The sequence below is a fragment of the Carcharodon carcharias genome, chromosome 18 (genome assembly GCF_017639515.1).
Source record: "Carcharodon carcharias isolate sCarCar2 chromosome 18, sCarCar2.pri, whole genome shotgun sequence".
In the NCBI taxonomy this organism is placed as follows: Eukaryota; Metazoa; Chordata; class Chondrichthyes; order Lamniformes; family Lamnidae; genus Carcharodon; species Carcharodon carcharias.
The window spans coordinates 11,954,210-11,967,686 of record NC_054484.1 but is presented as its reverse complement, the minus strand read 5'-3'; the positions used below and the strand labels follow the sequence as shown (position 1 = coordinate 11,967,686).

The window sequence follows — 13,477 nt, the reverse complement described above, 5'->3', positions numbered from 1 at the left end:
ATCCTGGAGGGTTGGCAATCTTGTGCCCAGGTATTCCGGGGAGGCCACTAGCGAGTTTCCACCACTGGCCAGAATCCCACTGGAAACACACCGTGAGTTAGGGGTGGTGGTGGCGTAGTGGCTTAATCACTGGATTTGGTTAATCTAGGCTAATGACTCTAGGGACCTGGGTTTGAATCCCACCATCATAGATGGTGGAATTTGAATTCAATAAAAAAACCTGGAATTAAAAGTCTAGTGATGACCATGAAACTGTTGCAAAAACCCATCTGGCTCGTCAATGTCCTTTAGGGAAGTACATGTGCCATCCTTACCTTGTCTGGCCTACTGTGGGTCCAGATCCACAGAAATGTAAAAAAACAAAAAAACTGCAGATGCTGGAACTAGAAGTTTTGTCGAAGGGTCATGAGGACTTGAAACGTCAACTCTTTTCTTCTCCGCCGATGCTGCCAAACCAGCTGAGTTTTTCCAGGTAATTCTGTTTTTGTTTTCCACAGAAATGTAGTTGATTCTTAAAATACCCTCTGAACAAGGGCCCTTAGGGATGCCCACATCCCATGAGTGAATATGATAAAAGTCAAATGATCCTTCCCAGGAAACTGGGCAGTGGCCAAAACAGTCCTATCCCAAATCTATGGAGCAGAGAAACACAGCGTTGTAGGTCAGTGTCACATTTAAAAAAAAATTCTTTCTTGGAATGTTGGTGTCACTGGCAAGGCCAGCATTTCTATTCTCTCAGAGAGTCATCAGTGTTTGGAATTCTCTACCCCCAGAGAGCAGTGGAGGCTGTGTCATTGAAAATATTCAAGGCTAAGCTAGAGAGATTTTTAACTGACAAGGGAGTTAAGCGATTGAGGGCTCAGGAGGAGAACTGGAGTTGACACCACAGTCAGATCATCCTTGGTCTTATTGAATGGTGGACCAGGCTGAAGGGTCGAAATGGCCTACTCCTGCTCCTATTTCTTACCTTCTTATACCCTTGTGCTGATTGGCTAGTCGGCCTTTTCCAAGGGCAGTTAAGAGTCAATGACGTTATTGTAGGTCTGGAGTCACATGTAGGCCAGACCAGGTAAGGATGGCAGATTTCCTCCCCTAAAGGGCATCAGTGAACCAGTCAGGTTTTTACAACAATCAGCTAGATTCATGATCATCATTAATGAGATAAGGATTTTATTCATGAGTCATTAAATAGTTGAACTTAAATTCTACCAACTACCTTGGTGGGATTTGAATTCAAGTCTCTAGAGCATTTGTCTGGGCTTTTGGATTACAAACCCCAGTAGCATTACCACCATGCGAACGACCCCACCTTGTTCAACATTGAGCTAACTACTGTGTTTAAAAAAGGATAGAACTCTTATTTCTGTAGCACCTTTCACAAGACTAGGATATCCCAAAGCATTTTGCAACCAGTGTAGTGTTTTTGATATGCAGTCACTGTTGAAATGTAGGGGACATGGCAGCCAGTTAGTGCACAGGAAGCTCCCATAAACAGCAGTGTGATAATGACCAGATCATCTGGTTTTAGTGATGCTGGTTGAGAAATAAATACTCGGACACCTGGGAGAAGTCCGCTGAGGGAATACAGGACCTCAGTTCAATGCCTCTGCCATATGATGGTACCTCCAACCGTGCAGCACTCCGTCAGTACTGCACTTTGACCATCAGCCTAGAGTTTGTGCTTATAGATGTGGGGTGGGACCTGACTCCATAACCTTCTGACTCAGAGTGAGAGTGCCAGTCACTGAACCACAGCTGACTCCATTATAGATTAACTGTGACCATAAAATACATAATTATAAAGAAAATGCCGTCTTGTCACAAAGCCCTGAGGTTATGCCAGCCTTTTGGGCAATGCTCTCCGAGTCGTGACAGCTCGCTGTGTAAGAAAATATTCACCTCATCTCCTAAAGCAAAACACTGCAGATGCTGGGAATCTGAAATAAAAATAGAAAATTCTGGAAATGTTCAGCAGGTCTGACAGCATCTGTGGAGAGAGAAACTCTTCCAACAGACCTCTCATTAGAACGGAAACATTAACTCTCTTTCTCCCTCCACAGATGTTGCCCGACCTGCTGAGCATTTCCAGAATTTTCTATTTTTATTTCTCCTCCCCTCCCCTGGCTTTTTTTTTGTGTGCGACAATTTCTATCTTACAGCAGTGAGTCTACACTTCGAAAATAGTTCATTGGCAAAGTGCTTTTGGGATGCCCTAAGGTCATCTCAGGTGTTATATAAACGCAACCTCTTTCGTACTTGGAACTGGAGGGGGCGAAGGGAGGGGGAACAAAGGATCATAAGCAGTCTGAATAAAATGAGAGAGAGAGGGAGGGGAGGGGAAAAATGTTTGCTCAGAAATATTTTAGCAAGCCTTCATAATGTCAGCGAGACTGGCTGGGGTATAACCACAAGGGGTTAAATATTGTGTGTTCCAGTCTCTGTAGGGCAGCCTAATCCCAGAGTTTGCTAGTGTTGACTGGTGGAGCTTTTAGCCTGTAGTGTGTCGTGTGTGTGTGTGTGTGTGTGTTTTTCTACATGTCTTCATCTGGGAGGTGCCTAAGCTTTAAGTCGGGCTCGACTGCCTCATTCTCCATGTGGCCTGACTGAGGAAGGTTTGTGTTGGTGTGTGAGAGACAGGGAGAGAGAGGCAGTGCACCTCGTTAAGGCAATCATTTCCAAACCTACCATTAAATTTATTAATAATTATATATATATATATATTTTTTTCTGGATAAGACCTTGCTTTGACCGTTTCTCTTTTCACGTTGGATCGCGGGCGCTAACAGAGGACACATTACACCCGGTTACTTTGTATTCCTGAAGCTGAGCTCGGATACATCGCTCGCAAATACGGAATCAAACCAGGCGGCAGCAGCAACAACAGCAACAGCAACATGATACATTCCATCTTTTTTTTTGTGTGTGTGTAACCATTAAAAACTGCAGCGTTTCTTCACACGCTGACGGGATTTCCGGAGCTGTTGTGTGTGTCTGTGTAAGAGGGGGAAATCAGGTAAGGGGAAATCTGTCGTCCATTACGTATGTAATAGATTTATAAAATTGTGTATGTTGTATCTCTTGTTTTTCCCCCCCAAAAATATTAACATTAACAGTGGAGTGGGGGGGGGGGGGGGGGGGTGGGGGGGGGGGGGGGGGGGAGGTGGTGATGGGGGCGCGTGGCCAATAAGAATTCAGTTTCAGTCTGGTGAAATTGAACAGATGCTGGTCAGGCTCCCAGACCCCTTCATGTTTCTGTCCTGGGATCCTCACTCGATTCCATACATTCCCTCGAACACCTCCTCCCCCCCTCCCTTCCCACCCTCGCAGAAGAGAGGCCCTCTTTCAATCAAACCATCTGCCTTCGTCTGAAATAACCCCCCCCCCCCCCCCCCCACTGAAACCTGGAAGAGAAATCAGAGGATGCATTTTGTTGCTTGTTTGTTTTTTTTTTAAAGGAAAAGGGCTTCCTTCCTTATCCTCTGCCTATTTTTTTAAAATTATTTTTAAAATGCGTGGCGAAAGGGTTAACATCGCAATCCCTCAGGCAGCTGGTTTGTGTTGTGTGTTGTGTGTGTGTGTGTGTCTGTGTGTGTGTATATATTTATATATCATATTTTAATATTCAGGCCTTTCTGTACTGTTTTCTCCCTCGCAGCCTTGGGAGAGGGGGCTATTACAGTACGTCGGGGAGTTGACAGTGTTCAGGGTTATAATCATTTTTATTTACCAAAAACGTCCTTCATAATATCCATTTTAAAAGGGGTGGCTGGTGACTGGGAAAATTTGTGAACAGGAGTTTTTAACCTGCTGCTCTCAAGTTGGTTCTGTGTGGTCAGTGGTCAATGCACTGAGGCTACAGGGCGAATCATTTGAATTACATTAGCCGCAGGCTATTGATTGTTTGTGTGGTTAATTTAATGTTTATATATATATATATATATATGTATATTATATATATCTATACATTCTGGGTCCAATAGTCTGCATTTTGCTTGCATTTTGTTTTCTGTTTATCCTGTTCGCCGCTCCCCTCCCTCCCCCATCTCAGCTAATGACACTGACCGTTCCTCCCCCCAGCCACCCCCCCCCCCCCCCCCAAAAAAAAAAGGTTCCAGTTCCACCCAGGTCCTAGTTGCTCTCCATGAGCCTTAACCACTAGGAGTCTGTTGTCAGTTGCATTACAGAGGGGGGCACCAGAACTTCCCCTATCTCCTCAGTGGCAGAGCCCCCTGGCATCTTGGCCTGACTCCCTGGAAGCCCTTCCCTCACTGCTTTCCCCACTCCACACCTCCCCCCCGACCCACCCCCCCCCCCACCCCCCCCCCACCCCACGTCACCTTTCAGAGGCCTCTTCAAATCAACAACAACTTGCATTTATATAGCGCCTTTACTGTAGTAAACATACCAAGGCATTTCGCGAGAGTGTTAACAGACACGATTTGACCCTGAGAAATGCCACATGCAAAAATGTGAGGGCACATGATCAAAAGCTTGGCCAAAGAGGTAGATCTTAACAAGGAGAGGTAGAGGTGGAGAGGTTTAGGGAGGGAATTCCAGAGCTTAGGGCCCAGGCAGCTGAAAGCACGGCCGCCAGTGGTGGAGAGAAGTGGGTGGGAGGAACACAAGAGGCCAGCATTGGAAGAACGTGGAGTTCTCAGAGGGTTGTGGGGCTGGAGGAGGTTACAGAGATAGGGAGGGGGGGGTGGCGACGAGGCCATGGGAGGATTTGAAAACAAGGATGAGAATTTTAAAATTCAGGCATTGCTTGAAAGTAATCCTTTTAACTGTGGATATCTCCTTTTCTCATCTGCTTTAGCTCTTGAAGTGTCTTGAAGCAGACTTCCTGCCTCACACGACCCTATAATCAATTCAGTTGCTGTAATCTTGACCAAGCTCTATCCCATCCAGTGGCTGCCACACACAGGGTGTCACTGGATTAGCTTCAAGAGCAGGAACCATGGCTGATTTGTCTCTCTGCTTGCCAACCCAGGAAACCAAGGGCAATTTTAGTAACCTACTCTAGTTCTAGTTAAGACTAGTTTATTTTGCAGAGACAGAGAATCCAATTTAGAATTTCCCTGGCCTATATGGTTCGCTTATTGATTTCTGTTTGTGGCTATATGTGTTGAAATCTTGGATGAATGTTCACTATCGTATACAATATTTGGACTGCCCTAAGTATTTCATTATCACGAACTGGGAGGTTCTTTTTTATTTATTCTTTCTTGGGATGTGGGGTGTTGCTGACGCTTATTACCCATCTCTAGTTTTCTAAGGAAGCTGGTGGTGAGCCTTCCTCTTGAAGGTTTAATATAACTGGACGCCTCGCTAGGAAACTGAAGAAAGCAGCTCAGGTATATTATGCTTGTGTGGGTCTGGAGTCACATATAGGCCCAGGTCGGCGTCTAAAGGAACGTTAGTGTGTTCTTACAACAAATCTAACAGCTTTGTGGCCATTTTTGCCAACGCCAGTTTTTTATTTCCAGAGTTCACTTGCAACGGTGGGATTTGATTTTCTATTCTCTGGATTATGTGTCCAGTAAAACAGCTAATTGTGCCTATACATGCTAAGTTGTGTGTTGTCACCAGTGCTTCAGTGATGAGCAGCTTATTTAGTTTCATGTCATGGAGCAGCCTGTGCTTGACATCATTGCGTTGACCTCCACAGCCATGTAGATTTAAGGTCTGGGATGAGGTAACTGTTCTTAGTCAGGGTTGTGTATGAGTGTTCTAAAGCTGGGAAAAAGGGGAAAACTCAGTCAAGGTTCCTGCTCCTTATTGCTACTCAGCGTCCCTTACTGGGAAGGTGTAGTTGTGTCGATGTTGGTTCCAGGATGGGATCAGTCTTGGCAGTGCTCCCCCACTTGCACCCCTCTCCTGCCCCCCCCCCGCCTCCCTTGGTTAATCAGCTTGCTAAAAATCTGTGAATAGGCTTATGTGTGGCCATTTGAGGCAAGGTACCAGAGAGATACAAAGTCTTTTGGTGCAGTGGGTGACATCCCTGCCTCTGAGCTAGAAGCTTTGGGTTCGAGTCCCACCCCCAAGACATGATGGTCATGGAAGATGTCTTTGTAGCATGACCAAACAGGTTGAGTATTGATTTGTAAATCCTTCCAACACACGGCAGTGGCGAGGGGTAAGAGTGGGAGAGATTCCTGGTCAGTCATGTGAAGGAAAGAAATTGGAGTCTCTGTCATTGTTATCCATAGCTCCAGACTGCAACATGCATGTAAAAGTGTCCGTTGCCACAGCAACTTGGGACTCCCTGAGTGAACTGCACCACACCACCACCACCACCTCCAGGGGGATATGAAACTGCACCCCAAGGGGTGGTTGGAGGGAGAGAATTTTGGAACTGACCTTTTAGGAATGAAAGGAAGATTAAGGGAGGTGAAAAGAATTTATATAGCACCCTTCACAATCTCAGGACGTCCCAAAGCACATCAGAGCCAAGGAGATACTTTTGAAATGTAGACACTGTAGGAAGCACGACAGCCAGTTTGTGCAGGGCAAGCTGCCACAAGCTGCAATCATGACCAGATAATCTGCTTTAGTGATGTTGATTGAGGGATTAATGTTCACCAGGCCAGTGGGGGGAACTCCCCTATTCTTCTTCAAAATATTGCCATGAGATCTTTTACAGTCACCTCAGAGGGCAGACAGGGCCTCTGTTTAACGTCTCAGCTGAAAGATGGCACTTCCAGCAGTGTTGCACTCCCTCAGTACTGATGCTGTTGGCCTGTATGTAATGGGACTTGACAGTGCAGTCCTGAGTCCAGGGTGGAAACGTGCTAGTCATTAAGCTATGGCTGAAAGCATGAAGAGCTGATGGGAGGTTGTAGGATTGATCGCTATTTGGGTGTCACAAGTGAAGTGAAATGAATTACAACACTTGCAAAACAAAGTGTTTGGCGAGTATATTTACCTTCTGTTTTATCGATATCAGAACGGACTCTGCTCCTCGGCACTTTCCTCTCTTGGGCTTGCTAAGCTTCTCAGTACAGCATCCTTCCTCGTCATTGCTTGGGCCAACACCAATCTCGCCACCAGCCCCTCCGTCTCAGTCTTTCTCTGCACTTTCGATCTGTGGCACTCCTCACCTTCCCTTCTGCCTACAATCCAAATCTTTCAAAGGTCATGCAATGTGCCATTTCATTTTATGGTTCCCAATGTGAGGGTTCGACCTGATTGGATGGATAGATCCTGAAATCAGGGTTGAAGCCAGGTACGAACATAAGAAAGAGGAGCTGGAGTGGGCTATAAGGCTTCCCAGGCTTTCTCTGCCATTCATGGCTGTTTTTCAGCCTGCACACCACTTTCCCGACCTATCCCCAAATCCCTTCCTGCCCAAGCATCTATTAGTCTCAGTTTTGAAGACACCCGGCGACTGATAAGAGAGTTCCAAAATTCACAACCCTCTGATTGAAGAGGGTTCTCATGTTGCAGATCTGATGTGCCATTTGTGACAGTTTCCCCTGATTGGCTGGGCACAGTCCCTATGATCACTGGCAGCAGGAAATATCACCTCCAGACGGCTGATTCTTAAAAAAAAATGTAATTCTTTCATGGAATGTGGGTATTGCTGCCAAGGCCAGCATTTGTTGCCCATCCCTAATTGCCCTTGAACTCCATAGCTTGCTGAACCATTTCAGAGTCAAGCACATTACTGTGGGCCGAGAGTCACACGTAGGCCAGACCAGTTAAGGATGGCAGATTTCTCCTCCCGAAGGGATATTAGTGAACCAGATGGGTTTTAATGACAACCAATGTTACTTTCATAGTTCCTGAGACTAGCTTTCAGTACGAGATTTTTTTTCTAGATTGCCATGGTGGGGTTTGAAGCCTCGCTGCCAGAACATCAGCCTAGGCCTCTAGATTACTATTCTAATGATGCTACCACTATGCCACCATCTCCCCTACTTGAAGGGGAAGGGCCTATTAATTGAGTTAGTCATTTATTCCACCATGCTTACTGACTAGCATTGGCTCCCATTCCCTCAATTACCCAAATTTAAAATTCTCATCCTAATCTTCAAATCCCCCTGTAGTCTCACCCCATCCCTATCTCTGTAACTTGTTCCAGCCCCACAACTCTTCGCTCCCCCTGATCCTCACTACCAACTTCTCCATCCTCCTGTGGCTGATTGGGTATTCCCCCTGCCTCTGAGACAGATGGTTGTTGATTCAAGTCCCCCTCCTGAACTTGTGCACAAAATTGTGGGCTGACATTGCGGTGCCGAGGTAGTGCTACATTGTTAGCAGTCCTGGCTTTGGTTGAGGTATTAAACTGTTTGCCTTCTTGAGTGGACGTAAATGATCCCATGGCACTATTTCAAAGAAGAGCAGGGGAGTTTTCCCTTGTGTCCTGACCCATATTTATGCCTCAATCAATATTAAAACAGATTATGTGGTAATTATCACATTGCTGTGCATGGGAGCTTGCTGTGTGTAAATTGGCTGCCCTATTTCCTACATTACAACAATGACTCCACTTCAAAAGTATCTCAGTGGCTGTAAAGTGCATTGGGACTTCCAAAGGTCATGAAAGGTGCTATATAAATGTAAGTCTTTTTCCCTTCCTTCCTTCATTCTCTATCTCTGACCACTTCTGTGCCCTCCAGCCCCCTCATCCCAAAATTAGAGGCAATGACTTCAGATGTCTAGGCCCTAAGCTCTGTAGTTCTCTCCCGTAACTCTTTCACCTCCCTCTCATCCTTTAGGACTCTCCTTAAATCTATTTGATCACCTATCTCCTTCTTTAACTTGGCCTCCATTTTAATCTGTTTATGCTCCAACAAAGTGCCTTGGGATGTATTTCTATGTTCAATTTGCTGCTTAAATGAAGATCAACTCCTCTTGGCATTCTGAGAAGAGAGGCATAAGTGGTCATTATTTAAGGTCTCCTGTTTGTCCTTTCCAGAACTGTGGTGCTGAATTAAATTTAGAAACATTTGGGTTTATTTTTGATTAGTGGAACTGCAGGGGTTTTTCTGATTTCCCACTTTTTCTTTTCAACTCAGGTGAAAATAAAACCGGAACATTGGAAGTAACCATTGTTTCCTGATTCACCTCAGCCTTTGTTTCTACCCTTTTCAATCCTAATGCTTTAGTTTGTGGGTCTTCGTGTTGTGAAATATCTATTATTACATTTAAATAATCCCAGCCCCTACTTGCACTTCCTGTCAGGTTTTGAATTCATGCACCACATTTAGAATGAGAATTCCTATGTAAACTTGTCACGTTGCAATCATGACCTCCGCCATGGGGACATTGCTGTACCACACTCTTCATATGGGAGATTAACTGCTCTATCTTATTTTCACAACTCATTTCCATTTTGGCTCAGTGAGCGGCACTCTCGCCACTTGAGTCCGTACGTTGACGGTTCAAGTCCCACTTTAGAGATGTTGAGCACAGAATCCAGTGCAGTACTGAGGGAGTGCTGCACTGACTGATGTTCTGATTTTTGGATGAGACATTAAACCAAGGCCCCGTCTGCCCTCTCAAGTTAATGTAAAAGATTTTTAAAAAAATTTATTCATGGGATGTGGGTTTTGTTGGCTGGGCCAGCATTTATTGTCCATCCCTAGATGCCCTTGAGAAGGTGGTGGTGAGCTGCCTTCTTGAACTGCTGCAGTCCATGTGGTGTCAGTACACCCACAGCGCTGTTAGGAAGGGCGTTTCAGGCTTTTGACCCAATGACAGTAAAGGAACGGTGATATATTTCCAAGTCAGGATGGTGAGTGACTTGGAGGGGAACTTCCAGGTGGTGGTGTTCCCATGTGTCTGCTGTCCTTGTCCTTCTAGGTGGTAGTGGTCGTGGGTTTGGAAGGTGCTACCTAAGGAGGCTTGGTGAATTCCTGCAGTGCATCTTGTAGATGGTACATACTGCCGTTACTATGCTTTGGTGGTGGAGGGAGTGAATGTTTGTGGATGGGATGCCAATCAAGCGGGGCTGCTTTGTCCTGGATGGTGTCGAGCTTCTTGACTGCTGTGGGAGCTGCACTCAACCAGGCAAGTGGGGAGTATTCCATCACATTCCTGACTTATGCCTTGTAGATGGCGGACAGGCCTTTAGTGAGTCAGGGGGTGAGTTACTCGCTGTACAATTCATAGCCTCTGTCCTGCTCTTGTACCCACAGTATTTATATGGCTAGTCCAGTTCAGTTTCTGGTAAATGGTAACCCCCAGGATGTTGATAGTAGGGGATCCATTGATAGTAACACCATTGATCATCAAGGGACAATGGTTGGATTCTCTCTTGTTGGAGATGGTCATTACCTGGCACTTGTGTGGCGCAAATGTTACTTGCCACTTGTCAGCCCAAGCCTGGACATTGTCCAGGTCTTGCTGCATTTGGTCATGGAAAGCTTCAGTATCTGAGGAATCGTGAATGCTGTTGAACATTGTGCAATTATCAGTAAACATCCCCACTTTTGACCTTATGATGGAATGAAGTTCATTGATGAAGCAGATGAAGATGGTTGGGCCGAGGACACTACCCTGAGGAACTCCTGTGGTGATGTCCTGGAGCTGAGATGACTGACCTCCAACAGCCACAACCATCTTCCTTTGTGCTAGGTATTACTTCAACCAATGGAGAACTTTCCCGCTGATTCCCATTGACTCCAGTTTTGCTAGGGCTCCATGATGCCACACTCGGTCAAATGCTGTCAAGGGCAGTCACTCTCACCTCACCTCGGGAGCTGAGCTCCTTTGTCCAAGGCTGTAATAAGCTCAGGAGCTGAATGGCCCTGGCGGAACCCAAACTGGGCGTCAGTGAGCAGGTTATTGCTAAGCAAGTGCCACTTCGTAGTACTGTTGACGACCCCTTCCATGACTTTACTGATGATGGAGAGTAGACTGATGGAGCGGTAATTGGCTGGGTTGGATTTGTCCTTTTTGTGTACAGGACACACCTGGGCAATTTTCCACATTGCTGGGTAGATGCCAGTGATGCAAACACTCCCATGGCACTATTTTGAAAGAATGCGGAAATCTCTTTGGTGTCCTCACTCACATAGAGCTATCAACCTACATCACTAAAACAGATTACTTGGCCATTATCCCATTGTTGTTTGTGGGACCTTGCTGTGCTGAACTTGGTTGCCAAGTTCCCTTATTTACAATCATGACAATGCTTCAAAAGTAGTTCTTTGGCTGTAAAGCCCTTCGGGACATCCTGAAGCCCTAAGAGTTGCTTTAGAAACAGGAGGCTTTCGTCCTTGCTCTGGGCCTGCTCTGGGTGTGCTTCATTTGGTTCCTTTACTCACCAGCCCAAGAGTTCTGCCACCCGTTACAGCTTGTCCAGCTCCCCACCCTCCACCATCACCCCCACATGTAGAATTAGTTTACATCTCGCGCAGGACAATGTAGTGAAAGAGTGACAGTGAAGGAGTGGAGCAGAGAACCTGCAACAGGAGAAGTGCAATCGCAAACCAGCCAGTCATCCAAAACCAGCATCTGTTCCTGCCATTCACGTATGCTCACACCATGTCTGTTAGCTTGAAGATTGAGCAAAGCAATTGACAAAAATTGATCCTAGAGTCTGACAACTAGTGCCAGATGAAAGGAGTTTTTGTATTTTTCCTGTAGTTTACAGGCAGTTTTAGAAGGATGTGTTAATATATAGTTGAGACCTTCAATTTGGGAATTCTGATTAATTTGATTGAGCATTTGATAAACAGCTCGCTTGTTTTTAAAATAGGTGTATTTTACAATTGGGCAGAAAGTCCTGCATCACAAGAGCATTTAGTAACAAAATCTTCATCAGCACTTCTTGCAAAATTTTGGCCGGTTGCACAAATGACAGAAAAACTCAGAGAATCCAATCGCGATTTTCTTACTCTTTCCTTGTTGCGCTCCTTTACATTCATCAAGATGAGGGGTGTCACTCTTCAACTGTTTTTTCACACCCAGTTTCAGCGTTATGGTTACGTGCAGCACTCATCAAATACTCCCAGGACAGGTACAGCACGGGGTTAGATACCGAGTAGAACTCCCTCTACACTGTCCCCATCAAACACTCCCAAGGCAGGTACAGCACGGGGTTAGATACAGAGTAAAGCTCCCTCTACACCGTCCCCATCAAACACTCCCAGGGCAGGTACAGCATGGGGTTAGATACAGAGTAAAGCTCCCTCTACACTGTCCCCATCAAACACTCCCAAGGCAGGTACAGCACGGGGTTAGATACAGAGTAAAGCTCCCTCTACACTGTCCCCATCAAACACTCCCAAGGCAGGTACAGCACGGGGTTAGATACAGAGTAAAGCTCCCTCTACACCGTCCCCATCAAACACTCCCAGGACAGGTACAGCACGGGGTTAGATACAGAGTAAAGCTCCCTCTACACTGTCCCCATCAAACACTCCCAGGGCAGGTATATCACGGGGTTAGATACAGAGTAAAGCACCCTCTACACTATCCCATCAAACACTCCCAGGACAGGTACAGCACGGGGTTAGATACAGAGTAAATCTCCCTCTACACTGTCCCCATCAAACACTCCCAGGACAGGTACAGCACGGGGTTAGATACAGAGTAAATCTTCCTCTACACTGTCCCCATCAAACACTCCCAGGACAGGTACAGCACGGGGTTAGATACAGAGTAAATCTTCCTCTACACCGTCCCCATCAAACACTCCCAGGACAGGTACAGCACGGGGTTAGATACAGAGTAAATCTTCCTCTACACCGTCCCCATCAAACATTCCCAGGACAGGTACAGCACGGGGTTAGATACAGAGTAATGCTCCCTCTACACTGTCCCCATCAAACACTCCCAGGACAGGTACAGCACAGGGTTAGATACAGAGTAAATCTCCCTCTACACTGTCCCCATCAAACACTCCCAGGACAGGTACAGCACGGGATTAGATACAGAGTAAAGCTCCCTCTACACTGTCCCCATCAAACACTCCCAGGGCAGGTACAGCACGGGGTTAGATAAAGAGTAAACCTCCCTCTACACTGTCCCCATCAAACACTCCCAGGACAGGTACAGCACGGGGTTCGATACAGAGTAAAGCCTCCTCTACACTGTCCCCATCAAACACTCCCAGGACAGGTACAGCACGGGGTTCGATACAGAGTAAAGCTCCCTCTACACTGTCCCCATCAAACACTCCCAGGACAGGTACAGCACGGGGTTAGATACAGCGTAAAGCTCCCTCTACACTGTCCCCATCAAACACTCCCAGGACAGGTACAGCACAGGGTTAGATACAGAGTAAAGCTCCCTCTACACAGTCCCCATCAAACACGCCCAGGGCAGGTACAGCACGGGGTTAGATACAGAGTAAAGCTCCCTCTACACCGTCCCCATCAAACACGCCCAGGGCAGGTACAGCACGGGGTTAGATACAGAGTAAAGCTCCTCTGCACTGTCCCCATCAAACACTCCCAGGACAGGTACAGCACGGGGTTAGATACAGAGTAAAGCTCTCTCTACAGCGTCCCCATCAAACACTCCC

General features: G+C 46.3%; 1 protein-coding gene across 1 annotated transcript in view; it reads left to right on the top strand.

Annotated features, from left to right (window-relative positions):
• Window positions 1–2,577: 2,577 nt before the first annotated feature.
• The window catches only part of nrip1a (nuclear receptor interacting protein 1a), a 113,557-nt gene continuing 102,657 nt past the window's right edge, over window positions 2,578–13,477 (top strand). The window contains exon 1 of the mRNA XM_041211998.1: window positions 2,578–3,013. The gene's annotated coding sequence lies outside the window, so the exon portion shown is untranslated. The remainder of the gene's footprint in view (window positions 3,014–13,477) is intronic.